This window comes from Petaurus breviceps, unplaced genomic scaffold, assembly GCF_028583685.1.
Source record: "Petaurus breviceps papuanus isolate PSGF00001 unplaced genomic scaffold, PetGlider_PUasm1.0 140, whole genome shotgun sequence".
NCBI lineage: Eukaryota > Metazoa > Chordata > Mammalia > Diprotodontia > Petauridae > Petaurus > Petaurus breviceps.
This window is the reverse complement of record NW_027185698.1, coordinates 47,252,958-47,266,801: the sequence shown is the minus strand read 5'-3', so window position 1 is coordinate 47,266,801 and position 13,844 is coordinate 47,252,958. Positions and strand designations below refer to the sequence as shown.

At 42.4% G+C, this 13,844-nt stretch overlaps 1 pseudogene; it reads left to right on the top strand.

Annotated features, from left to right (window-relative positions):
- The first annotated feature begins 5,405 nt into the window (after positions 1-5,405).
- LOC138148785 (L-lactate dehydrogenase A chain pseudogene) lies at positions 5,406-7,112 on the top strand (annotated as a pseudogene).
- Positions 7,113-13,844: the final 6,732 nt, after the last annotated feature.

The following is a 13,844-nucleotide window of genomic DNA, read 5'->3' as shown; positions in this document are numbered from 1 at the left end:
CTATTTTTCTAAGGTCTCTCTCCCAGCATTGATGTTCTCTGTGCTGTGTTCTAAGGGCATTCTCAACATTGACTTTTGAGGGTCCGTCTTTAGGCTGACAGCTTTGTGATATTCCAAAATCCAGGGCTGCTTCCCAATCCTGGAATGTTCTCCCACCTCATCCCTGTCTTTTGACTTCCTTTAAATCTCTACTAAAATCCCACCTTCTCCTGGAAGCCTTTCCCAACCTCTCAATTCTAGTACCTTTCTCTCTCACTTACTTCCTGTTTGCCCTTTATATAACTTGATTGTACATATCTGTTTGCTCATGGTCTCCCCCATTAGACAGTGAGCTCCTTGAAGGCAGGGAGCAGTTGTTTGTACCACGGGCACTTAGCCCCTCGATTAGTGAGCCTTAATAGGTCTTTATTGACTATTTTATTGACTACTAAAATGCAAATAACCCCTTGGAAGAGTAACCTGTTAAACTACTCATTAATCAGTGACACCTTATGTGGGATTAGTTTAGCAGATCAGTTCCTAAAACTCACTTGGATTTGAAGTGACATCCTGGGAGCCTGGGGTACAGGAGAGAAGGTTTAAGAGAAGGGTGGAAAGAAAGGATATGGGTGGGTGCAGATGGGTAATACCAAGGATGGGGGATGGGGGTAATTTAGGGGACCAATTATAAGAAGGATTCTGAGGAGAGAGAAAAAAAGAGAAATTTAAATTGCATAATCCCTAATCTGCCCAGGATTTGCTCCTTTCTTATTCATATTGCAGTATTGGGAGTTAGGGTCTCACTTTGATTTAGCCTGAGGGTGTTAGAAAGAAGATGTTTGCTTTATGTTGTTGAAAAAGAGATGTTTGTTTGAAATTGATGAGGGGCCCCAAGTCTAAGCCCAGAGGCAGGTTTAGGATATGGTCAGGGGTGGGGAAGCTGCAGCTCTGAGGCCACATGTGGCCCTGTAGGTCCTCAAGTGGGGCCTTTTAATTTCAACAGGGCCACACTTGAGGACCTGGGGAACCATATCTGGCCTGGAGGAAGCAGGTTCCCACCTCTGGGCTAGCCCTTGGGGCCTCAGCCAGACCCCACAGGCCCCATAGGTTCTTCTGGAAGCAAGTCAGACTCAAAAAGCTGGAAATAACCAAGAGGCTAAGGAAGCAGAAGGAAGGCACCTAATGATCCTGGTCTTGCCCCTGCCCATGTGAAAGCTGACTGACATAAGGCCTAGGCTTGACAAAGAGGAAGGGGAGACACACAGCTCTCAGTCTGGACTGCCTCATCTATAAAATGATACCATAGGACTCTAAGTCGAGCTCTTTTCTGTCCTATATCTGTCCTATATCTACTAATTTCAGGGCTTGGCTCTGTTTTCCTTCCCAGATTACAGTGAACAAACATCTGTCCCTCCCACAAGTATTTACTGAGCATACATAAATCTGTGCCCATGTACTGAGAGCCACAGATAGAAAGCCTCTCTGGTCCCCAGGTAGGCTTTCTCTATGCCATTTACCTGTGCTGCAGAATCTATTGGTAACTCTAAAAGTAAGAATTTCAGGGGATGGGTGGAGGTGGGGGAGCAAAGCCCCCCTCCCTGGGATTTCATAGTTCTCATGATATTATACTCTGTGGGAAGCATCTGACTTCACAGTTCAAAGTTGGGAGACATCAGGCATTATTTATTCATGAATGAACAAATGCATTTTCCAAACAATTTTATTGATGCTTTTGTTTACAAAGGAAAAAACCCATTTCCTTATATAGGCCCTCACCTCTCTATTGAGTTTGGGGAAGTATCCATCATTTACTTTATAGGAACAAAGAACCATGAATTTATAGCTATCTGGGTATGGAAGCAGACTGACTCCCCTATGCCCCCTTTCTTCTTTAGAGTACGTATTACAAGATAATATAAGAACAATACTTTAGTCTGAAGTCTTTGATCCCATCTGAAAGAGAAACCTTATCAACACTTTAACTACCAGGTCTAAAACAATGTCCTACACTGTAATCTCTTTACATTACTCTTATCAAAAGCCTAACCACTTCCGGAGGAAAAATCTGGGTCAGTTTGTAAGAGGAAGCTCTAAACTCCTAGGAAATACATTAGGCTGGTCGCTAGCTTTAGTGTTGAAGAGTTTTAATCTAATTAATTACCTATCTCCACCCTTGGCCAGATTTACTGGCTCGGGAAAATGATTCTCAGAGATGCTGAGACATTTAAAGGGACTATTGTTCTGTTTGAAGAATTAAGACTGATAACCCAACTTCCTATGTTCTGTCTGAAGAATTGAGACTGATAACCCAACTTCCTCAGTAAAGACATTTTATCTTATTGTGGAATTTTGCCTTTGTTTGGGAATTCTATAAATTGTAATTCCAGTAGGCCTTGTGGGTGAGAGAAATTTTTGAAAGCAGGACAAATTTCTGTCCTTTTGGATTTTCTCTCTAAGCAGTGATGCTTAGAATTAGATTTGTTTAAGTATACATTTGTCTTTGGCAAGCTGGTGCCTAAAATATAGAGTCCTGTTTTTTTTTTTCTTCCACCCCTCCCATTTTACAAATGAGGAAACTGAAGCTCGAAAGACCAAGAGACTCACCCACAGTCACGCTGGTAGCAGGTGGCATGGTTGGGATATGAATTAGACCATCTGGAGGCCAATATTCTACACTGGTAGGTCCTCACCTCTCTATTGTGAAGGTTGTGCCCAATCCATAGCTTTCTCCACTGTCTTTTCGAGAATGGTCATTTCATTTAATCTGAAGTCAGCTGCCCTTTAGCACAAAATAAATGAATTTCAAAACATATTTCATTTTAAAATGTTTTTCTATGTTTCATGAGTCATCATGGTAAAAAAAAAAAGTTTTTTTTTTATCACTAATCTGCACCCTGTCACAAAAACTTGTCTTTTCAGCTCTAGTGTTCTCCCAATGGAGCTTTATTGAATCTTGTCTCAAACATGTGTTCTCTGAGTGACTCTGGGTAAATCACTTAACCTTTCCAAGTCTCATTTTACTCATCTATAAAATGGAGAAAATAAAAGCACCTGCCTCACAGAGCTGCTATAAGTATCAACATAATGGGTGAAAAATTATGGGCAAACATTAAAACACTCTATAAACGTTTGCTAATCATGTGGTTGTGTATCATGGAAAGAAGAAAAAGGAAACACGCATTTATTAAACACCTACTGTATGCCAGGCACTGTGCTAAACATTTTACAAATCTTACATATTATTTCCATTTTACAGCTGAGGAAACTGAGGCAAACTGAAGTTAAGTGACTTGCCCAGGGTCACAGACATAGTTAATGTTTAAGAGTAGATTTGAATTTGGTTTCTTCCAACATTCTTTTTACCATGCCACCTTTTTGTCTCATGGGACATCATGATCTCAGATGAATCACAATTGCCCATGATCCAAAGGCAGAGATATGGGATGGGGGTAAGGAAGTCACAGGTACATGAGAAATGACATCAAAGAAATCATCAAGGGGGTGTTTGACTGAAAAATGAGGGGCTCACAGTCGGGATATCCAACTGCTGCAACAGTGTCTGGCACATTTTTTAAAACCCATAAGAATGGTTTGCCAGGCTGCTAGAAAGATCCTGGCTGGAGGATTCTTTGGAGGACAGAGACAAAAATCACAGAGAATGAGAAGGTGGGGGGCCTTTTGTGTAGAACCCAAACTGAAAAGATCAATCCATTAGAGCATCAGACCTGCTAAAACTTGTTCCTCAATTCCACTGAACACACATTTATTAAGCATTGGGTTTGATGTTGGGTTACTATAGGATTTAGAAAAGACATGGGGTTCCCACCCTTAGTGGGCTTACAGTCTAATTAGGGGATTAAGACACACATGCTGTTATGAGGGGAATTGAATGGAATTTTACCAAATTGTTTGAAATAGCTTTCTCAGAATAAACATAATCATTAGTACAGTCAATGAATTGTAGAGTTTTTGACTTGCCATAATTACCCATCAATGTGCATTTATTGTGCCTCTAATCTATACCCAGTCTCTGTTAGATGCTATTTAAACTTCATAAAGTTTATAACAAGGACCAAACTTCAGTCTGTATTTGTATATACTCGCACTCATAATTAGGCAGAAATTTAAACTGTTTCTAACATTTATATTACACTTTCTAATCTTAAAAAAAACTATATAGGGGCAACTAGGTGGCGAAGTGAATAGAGCACCAGCCCTGGAATCAGGAGGACCTGAGTTCAAATACGGCCTCAGACACTTAACACTTACTAGTTGTGTGACCTTGGGCAAGTCACTTAACCCCAATTGCCCTGCCTTCTCCCACTCCAAAAAGCAAAGCAAAACAAAACAAAACCCTATATAAATGCATGGGATAATGGTCTGCTGATTTGTGTAATTCACAAATCCAATGAATCTACCATCTATACCTTCATCCAACTCATTCATTCATACAAATATTGATGGAATGGGATTAAGGACAGAGGTCTCTGGAACTCTAAAAAAAATCCACAACCTGGGGGCAGCTAGGTGGTGCAGTGAATAGAGCTTGAGGACCTGAGTTCAAATGCGAACTCAGACACAACACTAGCCTTGGGCAAATCACTTAACCCCAATTGCCCTGTCTTTCCCCCTCAAAAAAAAAATCTACAACCTGGTTGACATCCAGTCACCTTCTGGTTCTAGACAGTCACTAGGGCTCAAATTCACTTAATTGTATTGTTTATTACCTAACACATATCTTTCCATCTTATATATCATGAGAGACTTTGTCAATATCTTACTGAAATCCAGGTATACCATGGCTATTTCATTCCCCTGATCCTTTGTTTTGTTTTGGGCCAGATCTGCGATTTCCAATGTAGAAACCCTCTCTGATAATGCAGATGAGTAACTTATCTGAAATTTATAGTCTTTTCGATTTGCCTGGGACCCCGAGAATTCTAAAATTTGGGGGTGAGGAGGAAGTACATTCCAGGCATGGGAACAGATTTTTCTCATGGATAGCAATAACACTCAAAATCATCAAATAGGGTCATCAAATGGTGATCCCCTCAGTATGGCTGATGAATCAGACCAGACCGAGATAGGAAGAAGAAAGCAGCCAAGTTTGACAAGCTGAGATTGATACTTCGGTTCGTACTATTTTACTATGAATCATGAAACACCCTGCTGACTAAAGAATTAGAATTGTGGGAGACTTGAAGGGGTTGGAAAAATGATTCTAGGCTTAGACCTGCCCTACTCAGCTTCCAGGCAGGGACATGCAGGAGTCAGTTACAACTAAATCCACAAGAGTTGACTGTTAAACTTTCAGTGTGAGCATTCACACCTCGGAAATTAGCAAGCACACTAAAAATCAGGGCTGGATTTATTTTTTTTGTTGTTGATTTCTAGGCTTACGAAAGTGATGGAGAGGCAAGATTCTGGGAGCAGCTGTCTCACGTCTCACGTATAACTCACAACTTTCGAAGCCTGACCAGCAACCTCGATATACCCCAAAATGGTATCTACTATTAAGGATCAGCTGATTTTGAATGTCCTAAAGGAGGAACAGGTTCCCCAGAACAAGATCACTGTTGTTGGGGTTGGTGCAGTTGGCATGGCATGTGCCATCAGTATCTTAACAAAGGATTTGGCTGACAAACTTGCCTTAGTTGATGTAATAGAAGACAAACTAAAGGGAGAGATGATGGATCTCCAACATGGAAGCCTTTTCCTCAAAACGCCAAAGATTGTTTCTGGAAAAGACTATAGTGTAACTGCAAACTCATTGTTATGGTTGGGGCACGTCAACAGGAGGGAGAAAGTCGTCTTAATTTGGTCCAGCGTAATGTGAATATCTTTAAATTCATCATTCCCAATATTGTTAAATACAGCCCTAATTGCAAGCTGCTTATTGTTTACAATCTAGTGGATATTTTGACATATGTGGCCTGGAAGCTAAGTGGCTTTCCTAAAAACCGTGTTATTGGAAATGGTTGCAATCTGGATTCTGCGCGTTTCCGTTACCTAATGGGGGAGAGACGTGGTGTGCATTCTTCAAGTTGTCATGGATGATGGGTCCTTGGTGAACATGGAGACTCCAATGTTCCTCTATGGAGTGGTGTGAATCTTGCCGGTGTCTTTGAAGACTGTTAATCCTCAAATAGGAACTGATGCTGATTCAGAGAATTGGAAAGAAGTTCATAAACAGGTGGTTGAAAGTGCTTATGAGGTGATCAACCTGAAGGGCTACACTTCCTGGGCCATTGGCTTGTCTGTGGCAGATCTGGCAGAAAGCATTATGAAGAATCTTAGGAGAGTGCATCCAATTTCCACCATGATTAAGGGACTATATGGCATTAATGAGGATGTCTTCCTTAGTGTCCCATGTATTTTGGGACAGAATGGCATTTCAGATGTGGTGAAGGTAAACCTGAATCCAGAGGAGGAGAGCCATTTAAGGAAGAGCACAGATACTCTTTGGGGAATCCAGAAGGAGCTGCAATTTTAAAACCTTTTAATGTGCTGCCATCAAGAGAATATGACAGTGGTTAAGGGGTTATGTATGATGTGTTTTTCAAATAGGTCAAATCCTTCCTCTGATTAGTGATTGAACACAAGAAATGTAAAACCTGTGAACACACTCTAGTGTCTTCCTAAAGTTAGAAATGGGGAATAGTAGAGTGTGACTATTTGTTTAAACCTGTTGATGTTTGCATATGATGCTGGATATGACTTGTATAGTCTCAGTAGTTGGTGTCAAGCAGATAGTGCCCCACAGGTATATAAACTACCTGCCTTGTATGTAGGTACTACAGATTCCTGTAGGTCCAGAAGACAACACTCCTGGCTACAAGACATCATACAGTAGTAATTCTTTATTGATACATTGATTACCTTGTGCTCCTCTCCATTAGGGCTCCTACAGCATGGCCCCATGCATCACATTTCCAGAGGACCTGATTTTTGTCTATACACACACACACACACACACACACACACACACACACACATATATACATCAATAGTTGTAAATTTCCATATTATATGAAAAGATCTGTGTATGTACAACAATGCAGCCAATTCCTCAAGTGTCATACTAACCTTAAATACTGAATAAAAAACAAATAACTGATAAAAAAAAAAAGAAAGTAATGGAGAAAATGGCAATAATTCAAATTTAACTTAAAAGTGTGAACCCTACCTGCATTGTTTGGAGAAAGGGTTGTTAAACATTTCTTAGCACACCACTGCATCCAGGGCTATTAAGGGGATCAAACAAAATGTTTGTGAAATGCTGAATTTTTTAAGTTTTCAATGCCCCAACTGATTTTATTTTTTATAAGAACCCTAGAATCTCTGAGTTAGAAAGGGAGTTCAGAGAGCATTTAATCCAACCTGAAATCTTCCCAACAATTGACAATGCAGACTGTTCTCGAACACCTCTGATAATGGGGGACTCACTACTTTCTCAGGCATCTCATCCATGTTGGCACATTTTTGATTGTTAGAGATTTCTTCCTTTTATAATACCGAGCCTGCCTCCTTACAATTTGAGGACTCAGATGCATAGGATTTAGACTTGGAAGGAAACTTAGAAATTATCTAGTGCAACCCCCTTTTCCAGATGAGGAAACTGAGACCAAAGAGAGGTTAAGCAACTTGCCCAAGGTCCCCAGGTGGGGTAAGTTGCACCAGGTGGGTTTTAAACCCAAATCCTCTGACTCCTAAACCAGCATTCTTCCCATGACTCTGGACTGCCTCTTTTCAGATCATTATTACCACTTCTACATTATACCTGTTGCCAATATCAGCTTTTCATCTACTCTGTGTGTCTCCTTGAAATCTTCTCTTCTTCAGGTTAAATATAGTAATAACGAGACTGTCTTCTTTCCCCCCCCACACACACACACATACTCTGACATTTCCAAAATCCCTTCCATGCCCACAGTGAGGTACAATGGGAAGAATCTATCAATCAATCAACAAACATTATTAAACACCTACTATGTGCCAAGAACTGTGCTAAGTACTGGGTATATAAAAAGAGGCAAGAGACAGTCCCTTCCCTCAAGAAGCTTACAATCCAACCGGGAGAAAGCATGAAACAACTACGTAAAACCAAGCTATATGGAGGATAAACAGGAAATAATTAACCGAGGGCTTGGGGGAAGGTTTCCTGTAGAATGTGGGCTTGTAGTTGGGCCCTAAAGGAACCAAGGAAGGTCAGTGGTTGGAGAGGAGGAGAGTCACTGCTTGGAGTCCTGCCTCTAACACTTAATAGCTGCATAACTAGCCATGGACAAGTCACTTCCCCTCAGCTGTAAAACAGAGACAAGAGAACTGCCAGGACCTACCTCATAGACCTGAGAACGTACCAGGAGAGAATGCCTGGGGGCCTTCAAGCACTATATAAATATTAGCCAGGATTGTTGAATTTTATGAATGAATCAATGAATGAATGGATGACTAAGTGAGTGGGAAGGAGCTTCACAACCTAAAAGGGTGCGATAAACACCTGGAAGGAAGAGACTGAGTCTTACCTTAATAAACACCAGCCAGCGATCCTCCCCCAGGCCCTCATTACCTCCCACCTGGATTATTGCAACAGTCTCTCAAGAGGCCTTTTTGGCTTCTCTCCCTCCCCCTCCGATCCATCCTTCCTCTTGGTGCTGGAATTATCTCTTCCGAGTAGGTCTTGACATGTCACCTCTTTGTTCAAAAATCCTCGATTACTCCCTATTACCTGCCAATTAACATTCAGACCTCTTGAACGTTAAGTATTCACAGTCTGGCAGCACCCCCTCTTTCTTGACTTATGTTGGGTTAATTCCCTATACGCCCATTACATACCAAACTGACTGGGATACTCTCTGACACCCTCCTCCCTCTCATCTCTCCCACCCCAATAAGCACTTGGAATCACAGAATCATAGATTTAATCCAATACTCTAATTTTCCAGATGAGGAAATGGAAGCTCAAATAATGATAGCTAGCATTTGTATTCAGGGTTAAGGTTTGGAAAGTGCTTTACATAGATTTCCCATTTAATCCTGTGACATAGATGTCATGATTACTTCATTTTTCAGAAGAAGAAACTGATACTCAGAGAAGTTAGGATTGGCCTGGGGTCACATCTGAGGCAGGATTTGAAACCAGATCTTTCTGGTTTACAATCCAGCCTTCTACCTATTACATCCCACTGCCTTTCAGAGGGGTTAAATGATTTACTCAAAGTCACACTGGATAAATAGCCAGGGCCCTGATCCCAAATCTGGTATTTCTCTGTTTACTCCTACCTTGGTGCCTTTGTCCACATTCTTCCACATACCTGGAATACTTTTTCTCCTCTTTTTCTCAGTGAATTCCTACCCATCCCTTAAGGCTCCATTTAAAAGCCAGGAGCCCTTCCCTGGGCTCCCACACACTCTAATGAAGCTGTCCAATAACACTGTGTATTACAGCAATCAGCTTTGGTATCTTATCCCCTTGTTGTTCGGTCATGTCCAGGTCACATGGGCTGTTGTTGTCCATCCTGCATTCGTCAAAGAGGACCGTGACATCAGGCCATGACCTGCAAGTGAGTTGGATTTAAGTGAGGGAGGGCTGTGCAAAGTTGCCAGCCTCACTTTCCCCTCTGGAGCCATCCTCATCCAATGGCAAGATCAGAACGACTGGAGATGGCCCCCAGGGTTTTCTGGGAAAAGATGCTGGAGTGGCTTACCATTTCCTTCTCTAGTAGATTAAGGCAAACAGAAGTTACATGACTTGCCCAAGGTCATATGGCTAATAAATGTCTGAAGCTGGATTTGAACTCAGGTCTTCCTGACTCCAAGCCCAGCACTCTATCCACTGAACCACCTGGCTGCCTTCATCTTATTTCCTAATTATGCTGCAAATTCCATAAGGATAGAGACTGGTCTTACAAACACTTTGCATCTCCTCCAACACCCACGACAGGGCTCTCTCTAATTTCAGGGACCTGTTTCTACGGCTTCCTCCAGCTGTGCATATCAGACTTAAAGCTGGCCTCAGACACTAGCTGTGTGACCCTGGACAAGTCACCTAACAGTCTCTCTGAGAGTATAAGTTAAATAAGAATTGCCGATTCAAATTTCTGGAGGGTGTCCCAATGCTGGATGTTTCCCACACCAGTGAAATCAGAGGTCTGGACCGATAATCACAATCATGATTATATAGAACTTCAATGTTTATGCTTGTGCTTTCTCACTGAACCACCTGTGACATAGGGGCTATAATCACCCCATTTTTCAGATGAGGAAACTGAGGCAGGCAATGCTTAAGTGACTTGCCCAGGGTTACACAACCAATAAGTAGCGGAGGAGGCATTTGAATTCAGGTCTCCCTCATGCTAAAGTGTCTTACCCACTGCACCACCTAGTTCAACATTATCATCATCATTATATTCCTATTACTTTAGCCTTTAAGGTTCATAAAGAACTCTACTCAGGACTGCCCTGTGAGATAGTATAAGTATCATTTCCTCACTTCTATTTTACACATCAGGTTCGGAGTGGGGATGTGATTTATCCAAGGTCACATCTCTGGCAAGTGTTAGAGCCAGACCCAAAATTCAGCATCAATTAAATCTAAGTTCAACACCTCATCCACCTCACCATGCTTGTAGTAAGGAAGGAAGGAAGAGAACAAGCATTTATTAGATGCCTGCTATGTTCCATACACTGAGTGAAGCTCTTTACAATGAACTCAGTTGATTCTCACAACAACCCTGGGAGAGGGAGGCCATTATTTTCCACATTTTACCGTTGAGGAAACTGAGGAAAACAGAGGTCAGGTGGCTTTCTTAGTGTTGCACAGTTTTAAAATGTCTGTCAGATTTGACCTCAGAATAAAAACCAAAAAAAAGGGGTACAAACAAGGTGTTAGGAACATTCAGGGATGGGGGGGGGGACATCATTTCTTCCTGGTGGTATTGAAGGTTTTTTGGAGGAGGCAGCATCCCAGCTGGGCCTTGAAGGATAGGTGGGAGAAGTCCAGAAATTTATGGTAATAACACAACATTCCCTGCAGCTGGGGCCTGAATGAATATGACAGATGAAAGGGATCGTTTTTCCAAAGGCAAAGAGCCGATGCAGAGTCTTCAGATAAAAAGCATGAATAACTGTTGGATCAGATACCCATCGGAGCCGGTAACCTTGGATAAATCACATCAGCGCCTTCCTTCCGAAGGCTCTTTCCTGACCACAAGGGCTGTAATCAACACACCATCTTTCTGGACAAGATCTGCTGCTGGCAGATGTTCTGGGATAGGTGGGAACAGGGTGGAGAGTGGGATCGAAGGGGAAGGGGAGACTTGGCCAGTCAAGCCTGGCCTTTCTGCTGTCTGAGGCTCTGTCTCTTTGGAAACCGAGCCGCAAACAAAAGTAAGAGAGTTGGGGCATTGGGCCCCTGGGCCTGCCCTCATCATCCTCAAGGAACTGGCAGAGTTGGGCTGGTCAGCCATAACACATAACAGCTCGTCTCCCATCTCTTTGCCTCTGTCCTGGCTTTCCCCCCACCCCTGGAATCTTCTCCCTCCTCATCTCCATCTTCTGGCCTCCTTCAAGATTCAGCTCACATCCCATCTTCTTCAAGAGGCCTTTCACTAGCCCCCAACCCCACCGCCAGTGCCTTCTCTCTGTCTTTTACCTCCGATTAATCCTGTATATGTCATAGTCATTTTACATTGTCTCCCATTAGATTGTAAGCTTCTCAAGGCCAGAGACTTGTGAGTTTTTTTTCTTTGTATCTCTAGAGCTTAGCATAGTGACTGACTGGCATGCAGTAGGTGCTTACTTACTGTTTTTTGTTGTTGATGGTGATGATGACTGAGATTGAAAGAACAGAAATATTCAGATTGGAAGAGATCAGTCTTGGTGGTTGGGGGGGTGGGGTAGAAATGTGTTGAGCAGGGTGGAGCCACAATTGCCTTCAAATATTTGAAGGCTTGTCGTGGACAAAAGGAATTAGTGGGAAACTAGGTGCTGAAGTAGATAGAACACCACCCCTGGAGTCAGGAGGACCTGAGTTCAGATCTGGCCTCAGACACTTACTAGCTGTGTGATCCTGAGCAAGTCATTTAACCCTTATGAGGTACATAAAATAAAAGGTATTTGACCCAATGTGTTTAGTCATGAAGAACAGAACTAGGAGTTATGGATAAAAGTTGCAGAGAGGAGAATTTTGGATTGGTTTCAGGAAGACCTCCCTAACACTTGGAGCTGTCCCAAGGTGGGATGGCCTGTCTAAGGAAGTAGTAGGTTGTACCTCACTAGAGGACTTCAGGTCAAGGCCGGATGACCACTTGTCAGGTATGTGCTAGAGAAGATCATGGTTCAGATATGACTCGAGGTTAGACAAGACAGTCTCGGAGATTCCTTTGAACTTTGAGATTCTAGAATTCTGTAAACAGTCATTGTTCCCTCCTTGAAACCGTCCTCCAACAATAAAAGATCAAACAGCTCCAGCTGGTTTTCTCTGCCAGCACTAGGTTTTTGTGTAGGGGACCTGAAGCCAGCGACATGGCTGTGAATCTGGGCTCTTAGCGGTGATTGCTTTGTAAGCCTGGGCCAACAATGTTCTGGGGTCAACAATGGAGATCCTTCTCTTGGAAGCACCTCTCCCAGGACCCCAGCTCACTCATGCCTCTGTAAGTCTTTAATAACTCTGTAAGTCTTTAGTAACTCTTTCAATGGGTTGTACTTTCAAAAGCATAGCTTCTTTTCTCTCTTTATCTCATCTGCCAGCTCCACTGGGCTTTTTTTCCATGTCAATTGACTCAGAAAAGGCTGGCAGTCCTAAAACTCTCTACCCTGGTCAGACCACACCTACAAGACGGTGTTCGGGTCTAGACGTCACCTTCAGGGAAGGACATTATCAAGGCAGAAAGAGTGTCTCATTTAGGTAAGCACTGAATGGTCACTTGTTGAGGAAGCTTCAGACAGGGATTCATGCTTCAGGTAGGAGGTAGAATAGAGGATGGGCTAGAGCCAGCTTTGTACCAGCTCTCTGGGGCTAATTATTCCATTTTCACTGTGAGCATTTATACCTCCAAAATTGGCAAACACTAGCTACAAATCAGGCTTTGACTGATTGACTGTTTTGTTGGTTGTCTAGTCTTAAATCGATGGAGAAAATATTAATAGTGAAGATTAAACTCAAAAGTGTGTTGGCATTTTTTTTTGGAGAGCTGGTTGTTAAACACTCCAAGATTCTATGATTCTATAGGCCACTGTGCCTCCCTGACTCAGTTTCTTTACCTGCAAAATGGGGATAATAATCTTTGCTTTCATCATTACCACAACAATAGAGTTGGCATATATAAAAGATTTTGAGGTTTGCAAAACGTCCCAAATAGATGTCTCACAACAATACCTTTATCTCCCTTTTGCAGACCAGGAAACTGAGGCTCTGAGAGTTTGAGAAACTTTCTCGTGATTACACAAAGTGTTGAAGGCAGGACTGGAGGATTTGAACCCAGATCTACCTGATGCCAGATCTATGAGGTTATCATGGAGGGAACAGCTTTGTGAATCTTAAAGTGCTTCAAAAGTGAGAACTATAGGGGGCATCTAGGTGGCACAATGAATGGAACACTGGCCCTGGAGTCAGTAGGACCCCAAGTTCAAATCCAGCCTCAGACACTTAGCACAAAAACTAGCCGCATGACTTTGGACAAGTTACGTGACCTCAGTTGCCTTGCTTTCCCCTCTCAAAAAAAAAAGCAAAAAAAGTGAGAACTATATGTGGTCTGGGGTGGTCTCTACAATGCTGGATTTGGGGTGGTTACTATGGAAGTGCAGACCTGGAAGGGAAGGGACATCTCCATCTCTCAGACCTCCCGTTTGCCTTTGTTATCCAG